This window comes from Eptesicus fuscus, chromosome 10, assembly GCF_027574615.1.
Source record: "Eptesicus fuscus isolate TK198812 chromosome 10, DD_ASM_mEF_20220401, whole genome shotgun sequence".
NCBI classification, from domain to species: Eukaryota; Metazoa; Chordata; class Mammalia; order Chiroptera; family Vespertilionidae; genus Eptesicus; species Eptesicus fuscus.
The window spans coordinates 73,937,110-73,961,887 of record NC_072482.1 but is presented as its reverse complement, the minus strand read 5'-3'; the positions used below and the strand labels follow the sequence as shown (position 1 = coordinate 73,961,887).

Genomic DNA, 24,778 nt, shown 5'->3' with positions numbered 1-24,778 from the left:
TGCATCGGGTACTAGGCTAGATTTAGGAAAGAAAAAAAAAAAAAAAAGATGACGCAGTTACAACCCTTGCCCTCAAGGCTCATGCTGTTCATTGGGAAGGACACATCCCAAAAGCAACAGCCTTGGTGTAAGGAGCCAATCCTGTAGTTGTGGCATGTTCACGGGTCTGTGAAGCCGTTTACCCTGCTGTCCCAGTTTTCACATAAAACAACCGTGTGGAAACATGATTGGAATCTAAAACCTCTGATCTTAGTCCTTACAGAGTTCATGTGTTAGGCAGCAAAAAATTCCAAGAACACAACCAAGTAGGTCACCAAACGGGAACCAGGATATATGATGTACTACGGTTTTGAAAAAGCTTCGGACAAAAGTTCAACAGCAAAGACTATTAAAGAGACTAAGGGAAGTGTATTCTAGGAAAGGAATGACGTGCAGTAATGCCAGGCAGTTCTCTGGTTATATAAAGCATAGGGCTCTCCAGGACCAAACCATTTTTCTTTACCTGTATTACTTTATTTAACACATGTTCAGAGGGTATTTAAAGGATGTTTGCTACACTTATAGACAGAAATCATGTCAACAACCAAGCCCTCGCCATGGCCAGCGTGGCTCAGCGGTTAGAGTGTCAGCCCACACAGCTCTCATCCCACTCAGTAAAACACAAGGTCTCTACCATGGCCTAGAGCAGTGGTCAGCAAACTCATTAGTCAACAGAGTCAAATACCAACAGTACAACGATTGAAATTTCTTTTGAGAGCCAACTTTTTTAAACTTAAACTTCTTCTAACACCACTTCTTCAAAATAGACTCGCCCAGGCCGTGGTCTTTTGTGGAAGAGCCACACTCAAGGGGCCAAAGAGCCGCATGTGGCTTGCGAGCCGCAGTTTGCCACCCACGGGCCTAGAGGGTACTATACAGTATAGCCTTTACCTTGTACCACTTTCCCTTTTATCTGCCCTACTCACACTGACTGAATCAGTCCATCTCAGAGCCTCTGCAATTACCTGAAGTGTTTTCCCAGTTATCAACATGGATCTCTCCTTCACTTTCTTTGGGTCACTGCTCAAAGGTGACATTAGAGAGTCCCCTTGACCCATTTGAACTAGCACCCCATCACTCATCACTCCCTACTTCTCCTTACCCTGCTGTTTATAGCCCTTGCCTCCTGACCACCTCCTTTCCATTAGGCTGATATTGTCTAGAAAACAAAAATCATTTGCTCAAAGTTTTTAAACCTGAAAGGATGTGATAATTATTGTGCTTCAAGAAGGCTAAATTTAAAAATGTTACCCAAGATGTACTAAAAAAATTACTAAATTTACAAAAGTTTACCTTTGATCTCTGAATGGGGAATAAACTGAATTTTTATGGCCCTCTCTCAATTACATATACTATTAGCTAGCATGGAAAATCAGACTAAACAGTAAAAATAAAATCTCATGCAACTTAAATATTGCTCAGTTTCAATTTATTTGCATTAAATGCTCAAGCAAATATTGATTGGTTTAACTTTTATCCAGTTGAGCTTTCTTTGCCTTATTTTCAGGGAAAGGTCTATAAAGATACAGTAAGAGAATGGGCAGGCTGCTAATAAACAGCAAAAGGTCTCAAGTCAGTGGTTTCTGATAGGATTTTGCCACTTGAGGAAATTTTACCAGGAGATTCACCACTGGAAAAAGGCTGTATTCTGTGTGTACACACTCAATGCTGGGGGATGGGGACACATCAAGGGGAGCATGAGTGAAGCCAGAATAGGCTCTGACTCTGACCCAGAATGGAAATCAGAAAGTGCGATGGCTTCTGTGATGCCGAAAACGAGTTGCCAGCTGTCATCACGTAGCAGGTGAAGCCCATCCTAGTTAGTCTTGCCTATAGTCTCACAACTTTAGAGGCAGCCCCTAAAGATCAAAAATTGACTGTACTTGGAAACTTTGCCCTTATTCTGCATAAGTTAATCTTTTAAAACTGCTCATAAAGAAGTTAATAATTAAGAAAGATAAACAGAAAGGAGTGCCACCCAGATTTGGAGTGTTTTCATTATAATTAGTAAGCTGTTTAGGGATCTTCTACTTATTATTTTTAATTAACTGAAAGATGATTAGGACCACTTGTTTAAACTATATTTCAAATGTATTCATTTCTTTCTTGCTTTATTATATTTAACATAATTTAAACTTTCTCTGGTTATTGAGTATCTGCAGTGCCCCAGGTCCTGACAACAAATATCACCCTAACCGAATATTATGTCACAGTGGGACACAAAGGAGATTAAAAAGACCACAGCATGCTCTAGCTGGTTTGGCTCAGTGGATAGAGCGTCAGCCTGCAGACTGAAGGGTCCTGGGTTCCATTCCCGTCAAGGGCACATGCCTGGGTTTCAGGCTCAATCCCCAGTAGGGGGCGTGCAGGAGGCAGCCAATCGATGATTCCCTCTCATTGATGTTTCTATTTCTCTCTCCTTTCCTCTCTGAAATCAATAAAACATATTAAAAAAAAAAAAAGATCATAGCACATTCAGTACGAGTGACTTTTCTGAATAATCCCTGATAAAAGTATTTTTGTTGTTGTTGAAATTTGCTTTGTCTTGAACCTCAAATGTAAAAAATAAATTGCAATTAAACTACAGGTCTGGCTACTTGGATTCCAATTTATTTATATCTGTCTTTTATTAGATCTACTCTAATTGAACATCTATCTACTCACTTACTATCATCTGAATCTCAGAAATTCATTTCTATCCCAGAACACCTTTCTAAGGCCTACTCAAGACAATTTTTGAAATCTATTTTAAGATTTTTTTATGTTCATGTAAAACAGGTTAAATTTAGTAAAATAAATTAAAAAATTGTCAGCTGTTTAGCCCAAGATTATATACTGCTAATTTCTTACCATTCAGTTGGATATTTGTTTAGTTTTCAAGCTATCTTTCCACATTTTATCAGGTTTTTTTTTCCCCTCTGTTATTACTGTAAGATTCCTTATTTCTCCAAAAACCTCTCTGATTAACACTCTATTTTGTTAAGAGGGAGGACACAGACTCCAAGAGACCTTTGTCCAAATAGAAGCCCTGTTACTTACTAACTGAGTGACCTTCAGAAAGTTTCTTGACTTCTCCGAGTAGGTAGTAAGGGGGTGAGACTGTGTAACTCACAGGGTTGCTGGGAGGATTAATTGAGAAGATGTGTGCTAAAAGTCTATCATAGGGCTTGGCACACAGCAGGTATTAACAGCCATCCAGTCCCCTTCATCTTTTATGCCCTTCCATCGAGGTGCCGGGCCTCACACACCCACAGCTCCTGTGCAGTGTAGGTGTTTGGGAGGTCAGTGGCGTGTACGTGCTTTCAAGTCAAGCTGACCTGGCTCTTCCGTTTAAAACTGTGAAGCCTCAGTATACCACTTATCCTCAGTCCTAATCTCCATCTGTAGAGCAGGAAAACACACTAACTTTCAGAGTTGTGAAAATTAAATGAGACTGCCAGACCCACGGTAGGCTCAATAAATGGTAAAATGTGCTTTTTGCTCTCTTTCTATTTATTTCCTGTGCAACTGTGGGACAGTGGGTTCCTATTTCCGCAGGGCTTTGCTCACCCAGCACAAACAGGGAGAGCAAACTTATGTAACTTGGTGACAGTGGTACTGGGGGGCAAGGTACCAGTGAGGCAGGAAGGTCTGGCTCGGCTGCTGGGTTCAGAGGTTTTCAGCTCAGCCACAGCCCTCAGGTAGGCTAAACTTACTGGGAGGTTTTTAGGGTACCCTAGTTTGGATAGAGGTAATCATCAGTCTTTCTGAGACTTAGCAAGATGACAGTTTTCTGAGATTTAATGTCCTTCAAGTTATCATCACATTAAATAAATATAAGCCTTAAAAAACACACACCCTTAATCATGAGAAAATAAAACCTTATGAGAGACTTTCTTTTTTTTCTTTTTTTTTAAACGAAGTGCAAGGACTTTCATGGCTTAGGAACACAATGAGAACACGAATTTATTCATGTAAGATCTCTGACATTTAAATACCTGGAATGCTAGGTAAGTAGCAGATAGGATCCCATATGAGATTTTTAAATTTGCCATCCTATCTAATAAAAGAGTAATATGCAGATTGACCATCACTCCAACACACAAGATGGCTGCCCCCATGTGGTCAAAGATGGCTTCCCCCATATGGACACAAGATGGCCGCCACAAGATGGCCAGCAGGGGAGGGCAGTTGGGAGGGACCCAGGCCTGCAAGGGAGGGCAGTTGGGGGCGATCAAGCCTGCAGGGAAGGGCAGTTGGGGGGGACCCAGGCCTGCAGGGGAGAGCAGTTGGGGGGAACCAGGCCTGCAGGGGAGGGCAGTTAGGGGTGAACAGGCTGGCAGAGGAGGAAAGTTGGGGGCGACCGGGCCTGCAGGGAAGGGCAGTTGGGGGGACCCAGGCCTGCAGGGGAGAGCAGTTGGGGGGACCAGGCCTGCAGGGGAGGACAGTTGAGGGGTGACCAGGCCTGCAGGGAAGGGCAGTTAGGGGCAATAAGGCTGGCAGGGGAATGGTTAGGGGGTGATCAGGCTGGCAGGCAGAAGCAGTTAGGAGCAATCAGGAAGGCAGGCAGGTGAGCAGTTGGTTGCCAGCAGTCCTGGATTGTGAGAGGGCAGTCGGACATCCGTTGAGGGGTCTCAAATTGGAGAGGGTGCAGGCTGGGCTGAGGGACACCCTCTCCCCCCGTGCACGAATTTCTTGCACCGGGCCTCTAGTTAAAATATAAATGACTCAGGTGACTGCCCAATAGTTGAATCACTTTCCTTCATTTTTTAAAAACAGAGAACTTAGCCACATACTATGATGCTCAATAAGTCTTTGCCTGCTGCATAAAATCTTTATTGATCTTCCTGCTAGCTTGAAAGCTTTATCCCATTAGTGTCATGTGTGCATGTTGGAGAAAAGACAAGAGGAAGGATACAGAGAAGCACCCTGGAGGTCTGGGACTGTCTCTAAATCAATCCGAGCAAAACACAGAGGCAGCAGACATACAGGTCTCTCATCTAGTAAAAATTCTGCAGCTCCAGTGGGTGCCCCAACGTGCCTCGATGCTCCACATCCTCCATAACTCACCGCATTCCGTGCAACGTCCTCCTATGAAAGTCATGGGCTTCTCACTGCTTAGTTCCTATTGTCTGCTTGAAGAGTCTTCTCTCAACTGATCAAGATAACTAGTCCAACAAATGCTTCATTTAGTGAAAAGTCTTATTAGAGTAATAAGACTTCAGAGGCCATCCTAAGTTTAAACCTCACTGATGTGTGGTCTTCACATCCGCAAGGATAATGTATCTCTGTCACTATCTTAAACAAAATGTGGAATGTGGGTGGGGAAACAGAGCAAGTTTCACCCCCAGCTCTGCATGGGTTCTTCTTGGACTCTGTGCACATACTGCCCCCAGGCGACACACATTGCTCTGGGACAGTGGTCGGCAAACTCATCAGTCAAATATCAACAGTACAACAGAGCCAAATATCAACAGTACAACGATCGAAATTTCTTTTGAGAGCCAAATTTTTCAAACTTAAACTTCTTCTAACGCCACTTCTTCAAAATAGACTCGCCCAGGCCGTGGTCTTTTGTGGAAGAGCCACACTCAAGGGGCCAAAGAGCCGCATGTGGCTCGCGAGACGCGGTTTGCCGACCACGGCTCTGGGAGAATAAATGAGAAGACAGAACTAGACTTTGAGCCACATGCGACTGCCACATTTTGCAGTAAGAAAGGCTGACTATTGCAACTTCAAGTTTCAATCTCATAATTTTGATCTATCTATGAAGAAAAGAGTTATCATAGCAGGACTGAGGGTGCTATCCTTAGACATGCTTGATTTTGCTACAGTGAATCTTAGCCACAAGCATGACCATCTGCTGAGTTCCGTGTCTTCCTAGTGATCAGAGGACCTGGTGTGGTCTTGGGGGATCTCCAACATCCTAACAAATAGCTGATTCGAGAATTCAGCTGCAGAACACTGTTATGGCAATTGAAGAATATTGCAGTTTAAAATCATAATATAATTAATTCAGGGTGTTTCACCTATAAGTTTCTACTTCATAATCCTTTTGCTTGTTTGCTTGACATTTCATTTTTCTTCTGATATAGCTGCCAGGAGTATTGTAATATTTGAATCATAGATAGTAAATATTTTATCCAATGTTACTTATGAAAGCTGCATTAGAACAAGGAGGACATAATGCATTCTCGTAATTCCTAATGACTTTTCTGATTATTCCACATGATGGAGAGCTTGCCCTTAGTTTAAATTCTTCATTGTGAAATGTGACGTTGCGTAGTAATGATCAGAGCTCTTGGAAGTTAGCATCAGAAAAGAAAGAAAATGTTTAACGAAATTCTAAAATGGTTTTGACATTGTATCAGGCAAGACTTAAAATCAAATGACTGTTTTCGCAGTACATAATAGAAAGGTCTGCCCAGTATGACTTGTAGTACCTCGGGAATTTGAGTGATATACTCCACATACAACAGGATCTGACCTACACGGCTTGGGGAAAAGCATGCGAGCATTATGCCTCTCCTGGAAACTACAAAGCAGGCATGTCAGCTTTGAGAGATGTGTAAACTCCAATCTTTTTCCAAAGCAATTTAATAGATTTGTTTTGATAATGTTTGTTCAAAAGGCAAAGAAATATCCATCTTTACTGAAATAAAGAAAAGCATATTTCAGAAAAACACATGTTCCATATATTTACTGGGAACTATTGGGGATCACTTCTTAAGCTGATTTGTTTAGCCGAAAGGAGTACATACACACACTTTAAATTCAACCACAAAGGCTTTTATCTAAAAGCAAACAAAAAATAAATACAACAAACAAAAACCTTCCTTCAGCCAGATGGCAACACTATAAATAGAACAGAAAATGCTGTGTTTTCCACCTGCATTAATATAAACCAGATTAAAAGGCAAGCCGTCCCGTCCCCACAGGTAACACACTTTCCTGGAGATTTATCACCAGTCACAATGCTAGCTGCTCCACAGATTATCTCGGCCCCATAATATGAGTAAGGTTTATGACTAAGCAAAGCACAGGGCAAAGTACAGAAAAGAGGGGAAAAGCCTAACCATATTAAAAGTTTTCCAGTTACACTGAGAAATGGTAAATTACAGAGATGTAGTTAATTGTCCAAATTTCAACAGCTGGATAGGGAGTTTATCAAATTAGACCCAATTCAATTAAATACAATGTGTAATTAAAAGCAACTATTTAAATAACTTGGGAAAGAAAAATAATTAGAATTCAATTTTATTATAATCAGCTTCAACTAACCAACTAAAAGAAGTTGTTTTTACTTTTAACAGGATACTATTTTACGTTAAAGAAAGCTAAGCCCTAGCTGGTTTGGTTCAGTGGATGGAGCGTCTGCCTGTGGACTGAAAGGTCCCGGGTTCGATTCTGGTCAAGGGCACATGCTCGGGTTGTGGGCTTGATCCCCAGTACGGGGCATGCAGGAGGCAGCCAATCAGTGATTCTCACCATTGATGTTTCTATCTCTCCCTCTCCCTTCCTCTCTGAAATCAATAAAAATATATTTTTTTAAAAAGAAAGAAAGCTATAATGGCTAATGCCCGTGTTTTACAAAATAACTACTATAGGCCACAAAATAGAAAAGGTAGAAAGTGCAAAATAAAATGATCAAGGTAGAAAACGTACAGTTCTTAAAGAGTCCCAAGTAAGCAGTGGAGTCAGTTTTAAATACCAGTTTTGCAAAGAAATGTGACTGTAACTTTAATTCCGTATTAGTTGACTGAATGAGTTTAATCTGTGAAATAAAGACACATATACACAACTGCAAAATATCAATAATTAATCATTCCTCCTCTGCAGAAAATATAGTAAATCTTAGCTTTAAAATTTCTTATGTAAACTCTGAAACACTAAATAGGAATGAGTGATAATGAAAGGTCACATTTATTCCAATTCATTTCACGTAACCACTGAACATTTAACTTACAGGTGGTTTAAAATTATGGGCCAACCCAGTCTCACATGCTGCTCTATGCTGCAGTCACTTCTACACCAGCCTCACCATCACTCCAACTATTTAAATACAATCTTTTTTTCTTAAAAAAAATGAAACAAAACATCTTGAATTGGTAGTCACAAAATAGTCCCGGGGATGTGAAGTACAGCATAGGGAATATAGTCAATAATATTATATTAACTACGTACAGTGCCAGATGGATACTTTAAATATCAGGGGGAACACTTTGCAAAGTATATGATTGTCTAACCATTATGCTATACACCTGAAACCAAAACAAAATAATACTGAATGTAAAGTGGAATTGAAAAATAAAAAGTAGCCTTAAATTTTTAGAGCACTTGTAGGTTTCAGAAGGCACAGCGTTCTCATGTACCCCCTGTCTCCATTTGGGCACAGCCCCCTCCCCCCCACTATAAACATCCTGCACAGAGTGGCACCTTTGTTTCAATCAATGAACCTACACTGACACATTGTCAGAGTTCACTCTTGGTGTTCTAGGTTTTGACAAGGCGTAATGTCAGGCACCCGCCACTGCAGTATCAAACAGAAGCCAATCCATGTCTCCAGCACACTTTTGACTTTTACTCCATTCCAGGTCTGCCCCACATTGCTATCTGTGATATTAAGTCGGGGGATGGGGATAGTAAAAGGCTACAGAGGACAGTGCATGAACTAGAAAGGAAAGAACAGTGCCCACAAAACTAGGTGGTGGTTAGATAATAAAAATATCTCAGATGTTGTGTCTTAGGTAATGATGGCTTTTCATTCAGGGTGTTCATATGAAGGCTGGACACATTGAGGGATTCTCTACATGTTTCCAAATTTTTTTTAAAAATATGCTTTTATTGATGTTTAGAGAGACAGAAACATCAATCGGCTGCCTCCTACATGCCCCCTACTGGGGATCGAGCCCATAACTGGGAATGGAACTGATGACCTCTTGGTTCATGGGTCTACGCTCAACCACTGAGCCACACTGGTCAGGCCATGTTTCCAATTTCAGCACCTCCTTCATTTGGCACATCATGAATCTTACACATTCTAATTGCTTCCAGAAGTCGGAAAGCAAAACAGGTGCTGGTTCATCACATTTAAGCAAGTCAGCATTTAATAACAGGAGGAGCAGTCAGGAGGAAAAAGGTGAATAAAACATACCAGATCAGGGTTTGAATAACATCTTTTGTGATAGAAATCAGTTCCATAGGGTTTCAAACAACTTCAAAGCTGGTGGGTTTCCGTAAAGAATGTGCAGTGTTCCCAGAGCAAACCTAGTCACCTAGAAGAGCTCTTGGTAAGTCCCGAGCCACAGTCCTTCATTCTCACAGCCAGTACCCTAAGGCCCCATATCTGACTGCTTATTAACTGCAAAGAAGGACTCAGGGGCTGGCTACAGAAGGACTAAATTAACTTCTCCACCAGCTCTTCTATAAGTATCAGCACAGAATGTATTAATGCACACTTGCCTATAACAATAGATAAAAATAAAACTTTCAAGTTTGCTTAATTTTATTTTTAAAATAACAGTTATTAGATTTTTTTTTAATACTACAGAGAGACTATGAAGATAAAAATTTGAAAAACCCAGAATTCCATCACCCAGATAACCTGCTTATTCTTTTTATCTTAAAAAAGAAATGCCTTTCATATGGTTAGGAAATTCAAATAGTACATAAAGTTGTAAGATAAAAAGAAAAAGTCTCTCCCCTCCCTCCTTCCTTTCTGGAAAAAAAACCAGTCTCGATGTACATATACATTTGCTTTCTGTTTATTCACAACATCATGCTACTTATTCTTCTGCCCTTCTTTTCTCATTCAGTAATCCTACTTGGCCTACTTTTCAAGTTCCTTCTTTAATTACACAGCATTTCATCATTTCCAATACATGTCCGCAGTAACCAGATATCCCCTATCGCGCCTTCTCTGCAACTTTAAGTCCTCTGAGTCTTCATCTTTGTGTGCGAGGCGACCCCGGCCCGGATTGAGTGTGATTCACCTCCCTGTCTCCACGCCAGCACCTCATCCCTGGCCCCCAGTTGGTGTATTAATTAATCTCTTGCAGTTGGGGCCTCTCTGCTTCTGCCAGTCTGGACCCCACTGAGAAGGCAACCTCTTCTAAAGGAAAGGACTACAAAGAAAGAAACTCCAAGAGGCTTTGCCTTCCTGGGAGACAGGGTAATGTGAACAAAGGCAGGACTGGGACCCGCAAGGAATGAATGTTAGAACTGAATCAGAAGCAAAAACTAGGTTTGTTCCACGTGGGTACATTTACCACTTCTTCCTCTCTCCGTTTTGCAAGCCAAACCTGTATCGGTTCAAGCTGTGGCTTCTGTCAACTGATGGGAGACGCTGTGGGCTGGGCTGAGGATGAATTGCTTCCCTGGCATCTTCCCGGCTTAGGAAATGGAGCAGCACAGCACAAGGGTGGAACACTTCCCGGCCACCTCTGTGACCCTTCAAAGCCAGAATCATAGGCTGCTGAGCCTGGGGGTGAGGAGAGGAGCAGAACTCTGACGACCCGGAGAAGAAGGCTGGTGACACCCACATGGACGGACGGTGCTGACTCCCACTGAGCAGCTCTATGCAGGGGCGGTGTTGGGACTCCACTGCTAGCGACTTTCAGGGGTATGCAGTTTGTGGCCTGAGAATATTGTCGGATCTATTAAATAATTAAGACTATCATCCTGGAAGGCCAAGAAATGTGACTAAGCCCGGACTTTGCTATGCTCAGAGTGGCAACCAGAGACTCAGTATCGGGCCAGGAAAAGGGATTTCAGTCACAAAGCATTCCTCCAGTCTCCTACAGGAAAAGTAAAAGCGTGCTTTAAAACATGTTCTGTTCTCTTTTTTATTACCTTTCTACTAGACATGGCATTTTGTTTATTCAATTTCTTCCATTTGCCACACTCCAAATGTCCCCAAATAGAGGATCTCAAATTTTGGAACCTGTCAAATATCTAAATGTAGTAACAAGTGAAAACAAAACAAACAAAAGGAAAGGATCCCAGTCTGAAAACAAGAGAGCAGTTTTACAGAGCTCTGCCAACTCCCCAAAGCACAAAGGCGACAGTGTGGCAGGCGTCACACCCTGGCACACGGCATCGGCCAGACGGAAAGGCTCTCTGCGAAAGGACAGAGCACTAACGGCTATTTGGTTTGTAGACTGCAACCTAGAGGCTCATTTTCCAATACGTATATTTACTTGGAGTAGGCTACATCCATTTCAAACAGGAGAATACAACTACAAAGTCCAAATCTGCCCCAACTCTAGCTCCTTCAGGGTCACGTAGAGCTAAGCCACAACTAAGCTGATGATCTGACTCCTTCCCTCTAAGTGCTTCTGGAACGCATTTAATACGACCATTTCTCACTTGACAACCTCCACTTGAGAGGTGGTAGCTATTGCAGTTAGCGAAGCCAGAAAGCGGGTGAGGGAGACTGAGACGGCAAACTTGTATAGACAGCTCCTCCGAGAAGAAGGGGGAAAAGTCAACAATCACCCAGAGGAGGTGGGAGGAACACAGATGTTAGTCAGACTGCTGCCCTGCCATCCCAGGGAGCACTGGCCTGATCACTGGCCTGGCCTGTCTCCCCACCCTGTTCCTTATCCAAGAACCTGCTCCCAGACAACCAGCTCTGTTTTCAGAACCCCCACAAAGTCATTGTCAGACAGAACAATATTTAAAGAACTGTCTGGGTTTTCTAATGAAATGTAAATGGACCTCACTGGAATCTCTGAGGGTCCCCTCAAAACTGCCACCTTTCCTGGATGCACCAGAGAAGTCTATGAATGACATAGCATTTTGGTTTCTTTTTTTCTTCTTCTTTTTGATTCTTTATTGTTGCAATATGGTTTCTTCTAGTTGACAAATGAAACCCAAGCCCACGACTTCTCCAAACTTTTTTGTTATTCTGTTTCCTTTGACTGGAAATCAAACCCGCAACCTTGATGTATTGGGATGATGCTCTAACCAATTGAGCTATCTGGCCAGGGCTTCTACCTCCTTTGTTTTATAGCAGTGAAAAACTTAAGAAAATTTTCACAAGAGTGTGTACTCTCTGTAAATAGTGAGGCAGGGAGAGGGTGTGATACTGAGCTTGATCTCCATGTAGACGGAGGAAGGAGAAAAATTATAGTTTGGTGAGGACGAGGTAGGAAGAAGGAATTTGGAGAGAATCAGCTTTCAAAATGGAATATGATCAATTTGAGGATACAGAACAGTATTATTATGATAGATGTTTAAAAACTGTTGAATGAATAATTCTGAACATTTTCTTTTATAGAGATTCCATGATAACATTTCTACGTAACAGGTTAAATGGGCTTTTGTGGGTTATCAGTTGCACATGTAATATTCTTATGATGTGAATATGTGTTTCATCTTTCAAACATCCAATTTATAAATGATCTTCTGGAACACAACCCATATCATTGAAAATGTCCATTTCTTTAAAACACTACAATAGTCTGGTAAATATGTATAAGGTGAGGGTAACAGGTGGACATTAGAGATAATTGAGAATGGAAGTTCATTTAATAAATAAGTATAATTAGACATTTAGACTTAAAATATCTTGTCTTAGAAATAGTTATTCATATGTTCCCCAAATTAGTACTTCTGGATATGCGATTTAATTTTCTTTAGGCAAGATTTTCTGGCAGTCAAGCTGAACTTAACTTTGCAAACAAATATTCAGTAATGAAAGTATGGTAACCACTGATGCATGACAAAACTTGATTTTTCATATGTCTAAAAGACAACCTTTTTCATATCTAAAAACATTGCACAAGCATTTACTCCACCTCAAAGCAGAAATGGGAAAGATGAAAGGGATGGCTGATGCTTATCTCATTAGTGAGAGCTGTATTTCACAAGGAAACATTGGCCTTCTCTTTCTATAACTCATACCAAATTGATTTTAGAACATCTTAAGTCATAAAAAAAATCACATTAAAGTAGTACATGGACACTGCTCTTCAGAATGATAAAATTAATGTGTGACCACATAAAAATGTGGTCTTTGCATTGAATAACCAGTTATATATAATTTTTGCTATATTAACATCTATGCCCTATAATACATGAGCCTCAACTATACGAGCATTAGTGGCATGAAGGTGTAACTCCATCCACTATATAGAGAGATAGAAATAAATGCAAATGACATCATTATGTTTCATCTTCATCATCAAGGTTGCTTTTCTTTTGTTGTTGTTAATCCTCACCTGAGGATATTTTTTCCACTGATTTTTAGGAGGGAGGGGGAAAGAGGGCGAGAGAAAGAAACATGGATGTGAGAGACTCACATGGATTGGTTGCCTCCCGCCAACTGGGGCTGGGGATCAAATCTGCAACCCAGGTACATGCCCTTGACTGGGAATCAAACCCAATGACCCTTGGATGTATAAGCCAACACTCTAATCACTGAGCCATGCTGGCCAGAGCAAGGCTGATTTTTAAATCCTCCACCTGCACTTGTACTATGCTGGGCTATAGTACCAGGTGGGTTAAGCGGATTAGACAGGTGAACTTCTGAGACCTCCTGGATACCTGAAATTTTACTTGCTATCTGGTAGAGTAATAGCTCTATAAAAAACAAAAATATTTTGCAATGACATAGATTATTGTCAGAAACACTTGCTTACGGTAGAAATAATAAGGAAGGTGCATTCTATTTTCTTCAGCTTCAGCAAAGAACTGCCTTGTTGCCCCTCTCCTTCCTGCCTCCACTGACTGGCTGCAAAGCTGTTCAGTCCGTGTTGGAGGTGCTGCTGCTTCCGATCAGAGTGAGGCTTGCATGATGAGAACATAATTAGCCCCCTTGGACTCTGGTAATTGAACTGGATAAGGTCTGGAGTCACTCTCAAGAGGCCTGCACATATGTATGTGTTTCAGCTTTCAAACAGCCCATTTATAAATGGCTGAGCATCTCAGCACTCCCCCAGTGCAGACAGAGGGGAAGTTCCTTCCAACCTCCATGCCAGAGCCCTCGGTCCACTTCACAGAGGTGCCCAGAGGCCAACAGCTGTGCTCCTAAGAATTTAGTTAGCTGATATGTCACCGTGTGGCGCAATTCTTCCCTGGAGTCGTGCCAGCACCGTCTCTGTGAGCACGTCCCTAAAACTCACTGCTACTTACAGCAATCTAACGTGCTGGGCTATAAAAATACCAATATTGATCTGACTTACAGAAGTTTGAGGTCATTTAGCTGCATATAAGAATGACAGTTTCATCTAAATTTTTATAGATACAGAAGAATTCATAGCGACTTCAGAGAGGTCTACAAAACATCCGCTGACAATATATGTTAGTTTCCATTGATCTGGTAATTATTCTAAACCAGCTTTAAAAGCTTGTTCATTCTCATTTCACAATGGAAAAAATCTAAGCCCTTTCATAAAACCCAACTTTAACAAAAGTTCAGGCTGAATTATAAAAGCTAGAAAAGCAATCCTAATACTATAAAATTTCAAAATGTTAATTATAAATCTTTATATTTTGGTTTTAGATTATTATAATCCTTCTTAGATTACTTAAAACCCTGCTTCAAATTCTAATTAGATAAATCCAATTCAGTATATACTACTTCTACTCACTTAACTCCTGCTCAGCAGGCTTTGAATCTCCTCTCTCTAGTATCAGATTAACTCAATAACGAAGGAAAAGACATAACTCAACAACACCACAAAACACTCAGAACCAACACTGTAAAATGGGAGAAACACAGACTGCTCATTATAAAATCCAAGCTTTAAAAAGGAAATAAGACAGCAGAGCCACTGTATAGGAAAACATATAATATTAGTAACAAAAGCAATTAAATTGTGAGAGCCATTTACACCAAGCTCCATCTAATATATATAACAATCACTATGCTGGAGACTTTATATACATTACATCTAATTTCTATGGTCACCTTGCAAAACAGGCAATTAGCATCCCCATGTTCACTGGAAACAGAGAGACAGAGAATAAGAAGTGATCAGAACAGGGTGTCTGGTTTGATTCCAGAATGTGTGGTTTCCATTCACCATGCTGACCTTGGGAAAAACGGTTAGACAAACTCACCTGCTGGACTACCTGGAGAATAACCGAGACCTGGTCCAGGGGCCCAAGGGCAGACCAGTGGCTTTTTTCTTTTGTTTAATTTTTTTTTTTTTATCTGATGAAAGAAACCAACTGATGACCTCTCTTGACCCTTGAGAACTCCTGTGTCTGCCCTGTGAAAGGTCAACCATGCAAGTCTAAACACACCTAAAGTAACAGTAGTTGTACTGTTTCACAACATTTCATAATACTAGTAAATACATAATAGAGTCACTGGTAGTTTTAAAGAGAAATTGAGAGGCCTCCAAGAAATAGAAGCAGGACCTTCAGTGAAATTAGAGAAAATCCACTTGGGATGGAAACTGTGTCTTTCTCTTTTTCTTACATCTCCCCCTCCCAGCTTAATTAAAAGGTATAAAATGGAGAGAACAATAAGCAATTCTCATAGTAATCTGATAGTAAATACAAGATAAATGTTTCAAGCACTTTCTCTGCCAAAATTCAGGCAATAGAGCACAGTTGATAAATGCAGCTTGGTCTTAAACTGTACTAAATTGTATTTCACCAAAGCCAGACATTAATTTTATGTTCAACAGCATTGTTGATAAGTTAATACTTAAAACTGTACAGCAGGTCCTCAAATAACGTCCCTTTGTTATAACACTGGTAAAATGCCCTAGGAACTTAAGTCTCATTTATATCAATTATCCTATGGTAAATTTTGTTTCCTTATATGTCATTTGGCTTAAAGTTGCAGAACCTATTGATGATGTAACTGAGGACTTAATGTCCAGGATGCATAAAATCTCCACCATGCATCCGGAAGCCTCAGGCCTGTGCTCTTGAAATAAAAGTAATGTGAGTCCATGACCACGCCTCCTTTTAATCTCTTTTCAAAATAAAGCACAACACTTTCAGGCTCTATATTTCACTCCCCTCTAAGTTTACTGCACTGCCATAAGAAGTTGATTTTTTTCTAGCACAGAATTAAGCTCGGGTTATAGTAATAGCTGAGTAGACATAAGTGACTTTTTTTTTTTTTTTTAAACAGTGTAGGCCTGGAAAAATAGAAATCTTGGCAAGACAAGTAATGCAGTGGCAAGTGTGAGAGTCAGGGGCCGATGTAGAGACATAAATAGGGGACTAGCTGGCTTAGCAGTCAGCTTCACACCTGGCCTCGCTCTGGCTAGGGAGGGTAATCTTGGACCGATGGCCAGCCTAATACTGTCCGATTCAGTTTGGACTTAGTTTATTATAATGAGCTGTTGGTCTGGCTGAGCAGGTCAGCTTGGCTGGCTAGAGCAGGAGCGTGAAGGCCAAAGCACGATCCCTTTGCTGCCTCGGCAGTGCGTGGTCACGGACACGTACAATGAATAATGGGTGAGAGGTGTGAGCTGGGTGGTTATATATGTAGTGACTCAGCAAAATATTTAATGAGCAGGAACCCTTCCTGGCCTAGCACCACAAAGATACTGTGCTGAGGTTAAAGTCACCCAAGGGAGGCAGACACAGAAATAGGTAAAAGATAATGTGGTAAGTACACTGTGATGGAGGTATGGACAAGGTCCTATGGAAGCATAGAGAAAGGTAAGGAAGACTTCCTGGAGCAGGACACACCTGAGCTGACCTTAAAGAGTGAGTAGACATGGGCGGGGAGAGGGCTGTGTATGGCACTCTGGCCAAGGAGAAGGCATGATAACCAAAAACAGAAAGGAATTTATCATAGAAAAAAGGGCAGAGATATGCATCAACCTTCCATCATGCCAACGAGAAAACCTCTCAACTACTTTTTATAAATGAAAGATTGCACATTTTCTTTATATCCTTAAAAATACTTCGCTAAAAGATAAAATTTTTCTCTCACTTGTTGCAAGGAGGAAACAACACATTTCATATGTTGCTGCTGTTTTGAGTAGTTACAAGCTCTAAACTACGGAGTGAATCTTCCTCATTTTTTTGCAATGGAATTTTTCAATCAAAATAAATCTTTTAAAATGTGACACTTAAAACAGTTCTTGTAGAACAAGCTTTCAAAGCATTTTTGTTTAAAGCAGTAAGCGGTTCTCATATGAGGATTTGTATGAAAAGTACCTATGGGCCTTTAAAACAGAGATGGCCGGGTGCCATCCCTACCTGCTGAACTGCAATCCTGAGGCATAAGGCTTACCTGTGTATTTTCAAATAGCTCCCCAGAGGAGTATGATGTATGTTCCTGGTTTAGAACCAATGGATGACAGCATTTAAAATAGGATTTGTCTACCACAGGCTTCAGTGATTTTTCATTCCCTGGCAAAAAAGGCAGGTCTGGATTTCTTGGGGTAATAGTTTAAGAGTTGGTGGCTTCAGCCTTCCCCTAGCCCAGCAGCCTTCAAACTGGGGTAAGCATGCGTCTAAGGGTATCTTGAACTCTTCCCATAAAAGGATTTTAACTTTGTTTCTGCTTTGGACTCCCTTGACAAAGGTCAGGCTGGATCCCCTGTCAGGATAGTATTCTTAAACAGTGTAGGCCTGGAAAAATAGAAATCTTGATAAGAAAAGTAATACATTGGCAAGTTTGAGAGTCAGGGGCTAATGTATTAAAATTACATAATGTATTAAATTACATAAAAGGGCATAAATTAAAATACACAGCATTTAAAAAAGTACAACCATATTTAAATTATATTTATAAGGTTATCAAGATGTTAAGATGTGTATACTATGAAAATAGATGTGCTTATTTATTAACCCATTAAATAACAAAATCTAGGGACATGCCCCATAACTGCCATGGTTTCAAAGCAGTGATCAGTTTAAACTGCCTTCTGAGAGATCTGAAACAATGGCAATGTGATATGAAAATATCTGACTTCTACTGAGGCAAATACTACTCTAGATTTGTTGTTCACATTCATAATGAAAGGAAATGTTCAATTTCCAGGAGAGGTTACTGGGAATAAAGATGCAATTGTTTTCCACATTCACAAACTCTGAGTTAAGAACCCTTGTGAAAGGAATACGTGTACATGGAGGGTTTTAAGGGAACCAATTTCCAGATTCTTTCCTAAAACCCCTTCTACCTCGCTTTTCATATTCCCCTTCTCCTACTATTATAAGAACAGCACACCACTTAGCATCCTGAGTGCTATGAGGCTCGTGGTTCAGGGTGTAAATCCTCTGAAGTGCCGTGAGAGTGGGGAGAAAATGCTCTGCTCCGGAGGAGGACTCTCTTGAGAGCAGGCAAGAAACACTATGGGAGCAGAGCCTTGCTTTATGCAAGTGAAGGGGATCAGGCTCTGCCACCCCAAAATGCGACACTTTGGCACAGTGATTATTCTGAGCTGAAGGCAAATGAGCAGGGCATGGATTTCCCTTTGTGAAAGTGACACATTTCCATTTGTAAAGGTGTTCTTTCCCATAGCAGGAAGCGGAGAATGACTCATCACCAGAGACAACCTGAGTCTGCATTGTAAACCTTATTAAATAACATTTACCCACCATTAGTTTCTCTCATATATTTGCCTTCCCACAATTTACCTATCTTAGGTACCCAAACACCTTTTCTTTGGTCTAGTCACTTCTCCACAATTTATCACCCTTTGTTAAAATGGCATACAAGATCCTGGGTTTAACAGCCTCTTTGGGTTTTCGCTTCTTTGCTCTGAGGCACCCATGCATGTAAAAATATTAATATCAATAAAGAAACATATGCCTTTTCTCCTGCAACTCTGTCTTTTGAATGTTTAACTTGCAGGACCCAGTTAATATATCTAAGAGGGTACAGGAAAAGGTTTTCTACCCATACACAAATAAAAAGGTTTGCTTTGCCTGTCTGTCTATATTAATGCGTCATTGCCATAGAACACAGATTAATATACTTGTTTTCATTAAAAATAAAATCAGTCTTTTTCTGTTCACAAAGTCACAAGTATGATATGGCTGACTTGTTAAATCAATCAGCTTTGCGGGGTAAATGAAATAAATGAGTTAAATCTGTAGCTTCAAGGTTTTGATAAAAAAAGGTATTAAAAGCATGCATATTCTATACAATTTTCTTCTAAAATTATATCCTTCAAAATGACAAACTATTTTAAACTAAAAAATTTGTATTTCAATTTCTAAATGTATAAAGGGGTACATGGTTTTAAAATTTCTTCTAGTACTCATGCAATTAAAAATATGTGAAGGCTGACCAATGTTTCTTAAGAGTATGGCCCACGAGCCTCCTCCATCAGAAACACCTGGGTACTTGTTAAAAATGCAGATGTGTATGCCCCACCTCAGACCCATAATATTTGAATCTGTAGGGTGGGGCCTGGGAATCTTCACTTTTAGCAAGCATTATGGTTGAATCGGATGTACACCGAAGTTGAGAACCACTGTACTTAATGTTACTTTATACTCTTTATTGCCTTGTGGTGAAATCTTCCAGAAACAACATAATAAAGTTTGAATCGTTTTTTGGACTCATTTATCCTTTGACTTTCTGGACAGGCATTTGTTTATAAGCTAAATTATACAAACTCAACACAGGCTACTGGTATCTACTCAAAATTTATATGGCAGAGTCAGTGTCAGTGGGAACCATCTCTTTATGTATCACTTAATAATTTTCAGCAATATAGAATAGTGGTATTTTCTCTAATATGTTCTTCATTTTATTTTATTTTTTAAAATATATATGTATTGATTTCAGAGAGGAAGAGAGAGGGAGAGAGATGGAAACATCAATGATGAGAGAGAATCATTGATCAGCTGCCTCCTGCACGCCTTACACTGGGGACCAAGCCCACAACCCGGGCATGTGCCCTGACCAGGAATCAAACTGTGACCTCCTGGTTCATAGGCTGATGCTCAACCACTGAGCCACACCGGCTGGGCTTTAATATGTCCTTTAAAAATTTGATGCCATTTTTGGATAAGCTGAAAATAGCCCCAACATAGAACAGGAAAGTAGGTATTCCCTTTTCTACAGGCGTGACCCTACCATATGTCTTAAAAATAGACTTAATCAATGAACCTGCTGCTATTTATTATTGTCAGGAAGGTGGGTTAAAGCTCAAGGTGTCTGGCATTCCATGGGTGATTTTTAAGATTTCTAAAAAATTTTCTAGGCCAAAATAATATTAATCATGCTACTTGGAGCTTCAGTTTTTAGACTTTAATGAATAAGCATTCAGCAAATGTCCCATTTTAAAATTATTCTTGAAGAAGTTTGGCCTGCCCTCTGTTACTCTCTAGAGGCAAGATGTGCTGGCTGATTAAGCATACATCTTTGTTAGGTTTCTCAGTTTTCATGTGATTCCACTATTAATTGTCAACATAGAGTGTATGCCAGAAATGAACCAAAGAGTACAAGATCTTGTACTCACTGTTACTCAATAGCTAGCGCATGCTCAGTTTCAAGAAACTATATTTATGGAGAATATACAGTTGACTAATGCTTGTGGGTGTGTATTCTAAAATCTAACGCTGCATTAAGTCAAACTAACAGCTATGTAATGAGCCATATTGTCTTCTTAAAACCTCCTTTTAAGGTCAGTCCCTACTTTAGAAAATTAATCTGTATTTTATGCACTGGATGCTCAACCTGTTTTTAATATTTTAATACTTAGTTCTACACTAAATAACAGCCATGGCTAAAAAAGAACACACAAAACCTTAAGTACTTATACCAAAATCAGCATATTTTAAACTAAAATGCATACTCTCACCTGTATATCCCACAAACAAGTTAAAAAATTTTTTAAACTAAATATTTGTTTCTTTTCTTAGAACGTCTCTTTCATTTTTCCAATACAGCAGAAATAGGATATAAAGAGATTTGTTTTAATATTATTTCAACTAAGGCTTATACTTTGTTTTTAAACTGTAATACTTAAAGACAAAATAAAGCCCCAAAGATTGGCTGAATAAGCATTCTTGTTTTAAAAAAATACTTATATACTTGGTGCTTTAAGAAAATTCAGAAGAATACTGTTCCTTTCATTCAATTTATCCTGAAAGTTATCACTCAAAACTTTTTAAAGCAATAACCTTCATATGTTACTGTGCTAAAATACAATATAAAAGAAAAAAAAAAAAGCAAGGAAGTCCGAGCAAATTAGAAATAAGCTATTTCAAGATTTCTGAAAGAATATGCAGATTCTGGGACTTATATAACCATGCTCTGGATCTGTGCTGGTGATGGGGTTCAAGGCAGGCCACCCCAAAATGTTCCACTTTGGTGTATTGATTATTTTGAAGTAAAGTTACTCATGAAACAGCGGGTGCAAGGACACTCTGGCCCTAACTTTCCTCTGCCTGAAAGCAGGAAATAAATCTCGTGTGAAAGGTACCCTCCCTGCCCCAGGAAGTAGAGAGGCATCCTTATCACCAGAGAGAGAAAATTCAAGGCTGAGAAGGCTGTGTAAACAAACCCTGTTTAGTTTCTTCACAATTAGTACCCAAGCCTAAGTTTCTTTGTCTTGTCAGTTCTTTATAAATTTGTTTCTTTGTCTAAATGGTATACAAACAGCCTGCTCCAGCAATTCCTTAGATCCCAGACCTCTGTATGCACAAAATTAAATTTGTCCTTTTTTCTCCTGTTAATCTGTCTTCTGTCAATTCAATTATTAGACCAGCTACAAAAGCCTAGGAGGGAAGAAAGGAACAGTTTTCCTCCCCTACACTGAGAAACATACATGAGCTTCGCTGCAATAAGGTCCACTTGACAACAGTTATTTAAACCTTTGTATGTACGATGAGAGTCAATCCTTTCACAAGGCTGTGATGGTTAAAGAACAATGAATTCTCATCAAGCATTCCCATTTTACAAAATGGAGTTAAAGCAAAGTCTGACAGATCCAAGATACAGAAGGAAAAGTAATAAAATGATCCTTTCAATCAGTTGTTGAGAAAGAAAAACACAACTATTAATATTTTATTACCTTTAAAGAGGCTTCATGACTAAAAGAATCCTCGCCTTGGCCGGGTGGCTCAGGTGAAGCACCCTCTCGTTAATCAAAAGGTTGTGGGTTCGATTCCAGGTCAGAGCACATACCTCGGTTGTGGGTCTGACACCCATATGGGAGTTAACCGATAGATGTTTCTCTCTCACATTATGCTTCTCTCTCTCTTTCCCCTTCCCCGTCTCTCTCTTAAAAAATCAATAAAAAAACATATTCTTGGGTGAGGATTAAAAAAAATTAATGAAACAATCCTTCTCCATCCATCCTTTCCAACTGCCCACTGTACTGAGTGCTTATGCCCTGGGGCTACAATGGTGGGTGGGAGCAGGCACCAGCCTGCCCACATGGAACTTAAGGCTACAGGTATAGGCGTCCACCAAATGACCACACTGATGAAGGTTACATCATAAACTGGGATAAGAACTCTGAAAGGAAAGAACTTTCTATGGTGAATATGTAACAAAGGAGCCTGAATAAATGCTATTTAAAATCAGTGGGGCTTCCGTTAAGCCTTTGGTTCTCACCAACACAATTCAGGACACAACTCTAGGAAGAAAAACAGTACAATGAAAACAACTTGGAATCCAATATTTACTTCCAAGGAGATTTCTTCATTGAATTTGTTTTTAAATAACAATTTCACCCCTACCACATCATAAATGCAGATTTTTAAAAATGGAATGCAATTCCCACCATGGGATACTGTACCCTATCCTACTAAAATATTAAGATTTTAATACTTGAGTGTAAAATCAGTATCTTAATTAAATTCTCTTTTTAAAGACAGGCTTTTTTGGGATATATGACACCCCCCCCCCCAAAGTGACTAAATTTTCTCGGAAGAGAAGAACTAAGTAGCATCAATCAATACCCCATTTTTTGAAGGTTACTACAAAACCAGCAAGCAACTGCAAATGCATGGAGGCAAAAACCTTTCTATTTTTCTCATGGGTATAATTTCAAACCATTCTGATGACAGCTATTGGCTGCAAGACCTGTGTACAACATTCAGCAAATTTCAACAAAGCTTAATAATTAATGAACATCCTATGTCATTAATTTATAATAAATCAAAGCTACTTTAGAGTTTTCAAATGCACTGCTTAAGATTCTTCCCAAATGTAAACTAGCTGATGGTGACAGCCCTAAAATTCCTTGATTTGAATGTGTCATAATATACTTTCTGAAAAATCCAGCCAGTGTTCAAGGAGTGAGTTAAGGGTCTGGAAGTGGGCAGGCTACCTAATTACTTTCCGGAATTAGTGAGAGGCTCTTCCTGCAACTAAATAGATGTGGAAATAAAGAGACTTCCTTCCCAAAACAGGAGAAAAATTATTTTATTATTATGGTTATTTTAGCCATCAGGATTCTCACCTCTTTCCTATGAGATAAATTCTGGTGAATTAATTTTTTTTTATTCTTTATGTCCATATGGAGCATTTGATTAAAAAAAAAATTTTTTTTAATCCTCACCCAAGGATATTTTTTGCATTTATTTTTTTAAAGAGAGAGTTGAGGGGAGGGAGTAGGGTGGAGACAGAGAGAGAGAGAGAGAGAGAGAGAGAGAGAGAGAGAGACATGGATGTGAGAGAGACACATCAATTGGCTGCCTCCTGCACACGCCCTGACCAGGGCCAAGGATGGAGCCTGCAACCAAGGTACATGTCCTTAACAGGGAATCAAATCCGAGACCGTTCAGTCTCCGGGCCGATGCTCTAACCACTGAGCAACCGGCCAGGACTGGTCAAAAATTTTGACCGCCATTTGGTAAAATAATGAACTTTAAAATAAAATAAGGCAACTGAGTGAAAAAACAGCTTCAGAACATTCAGCCTAAATAATTTATTATTGCTACTTATATCAACAAAGACAGACCACTTAATTTTAACTGTAAGTATTGACAGAGAGAAAACTTATTACATTAACCCTTAGCTTCCGTTAGTTGTCCCTCTGTAGTTCCAAGTACTTCCCCACAATTTGTTGTTCCCCAAAGCCTTAATCCCTGTTTCCTTTGTTAAAATTCACTTCTTTTCTGTGAACTCCTGGGTACATAGAAATGAATAAAAGTGTGTGGCTTTTCTCTTGTTCATCTGTCCTTGGTTAATTTAATTCACAGGCTGCCAGGGACTTAACCAAAGAGAGTAAAGGAAAAAGTTTTTTTCTCCCCAACAACTACTTATAACTGTAAAAAATCAAAAGCAACGATAGTCAATGAGGGAAAATTCTTCCATGGATTATTACCTAACCAGTAAAAATAAAAGTACTAACATAGAAATAGGCTGTACCATGAATAACTGCTCATAATATAACAATAAAAATTATTAGATTTTAAATATACACATTGATACTGAAAGGGAATACACGGAAATTGCTAAAGGTACATTAGGATGACAAGATTATGGGTGATTTTCCTTTCCTGTTTTTGCCAAACTTTCTGGAATGCTTTGTTACACATTGAGAATTTCAGACATTAAAAAAAATAATAATTTAAGAAGCATGCTTACAAAAAGATGATTGAAAAGCAAACTGATATTTTTGTCACTAGAAATAGGTTTATCTCCCCAATTCTTCACCAAAAAGCATTTACATATCACAGAAAACAAAAGGAAACAAGTCTATCCTGCTGTTTTTCATTTCAAAGATCGTCTGAGTTCTTCCAGGGGGATAGGGTCCTCCGGCCCATCCCCATTTCCTGGCTGGTGACTTGTAGAACTGGCCTCATCCAGCATCACGGAACCACAGAGCTCATCCCTTGCTGTGAGGGAGCTGCCATAGCACACACCAAC

The 24,778-nt window shown here is 39.7% G+C and overlaps 1 protein-coding gene across 2 annotated transcripts in view; it reads right to left on the bottom strand.

Annotated features, from left to right (window-relative positions):
- Window positions 1-24,778, bottom strand: part of MAP7 (microtubule associated protein 7) — a 139,679-nt gene that overhangs the window by 56,054 nt on the left and 58,847 nt on the right. The window lies entirely within an intron of this gene.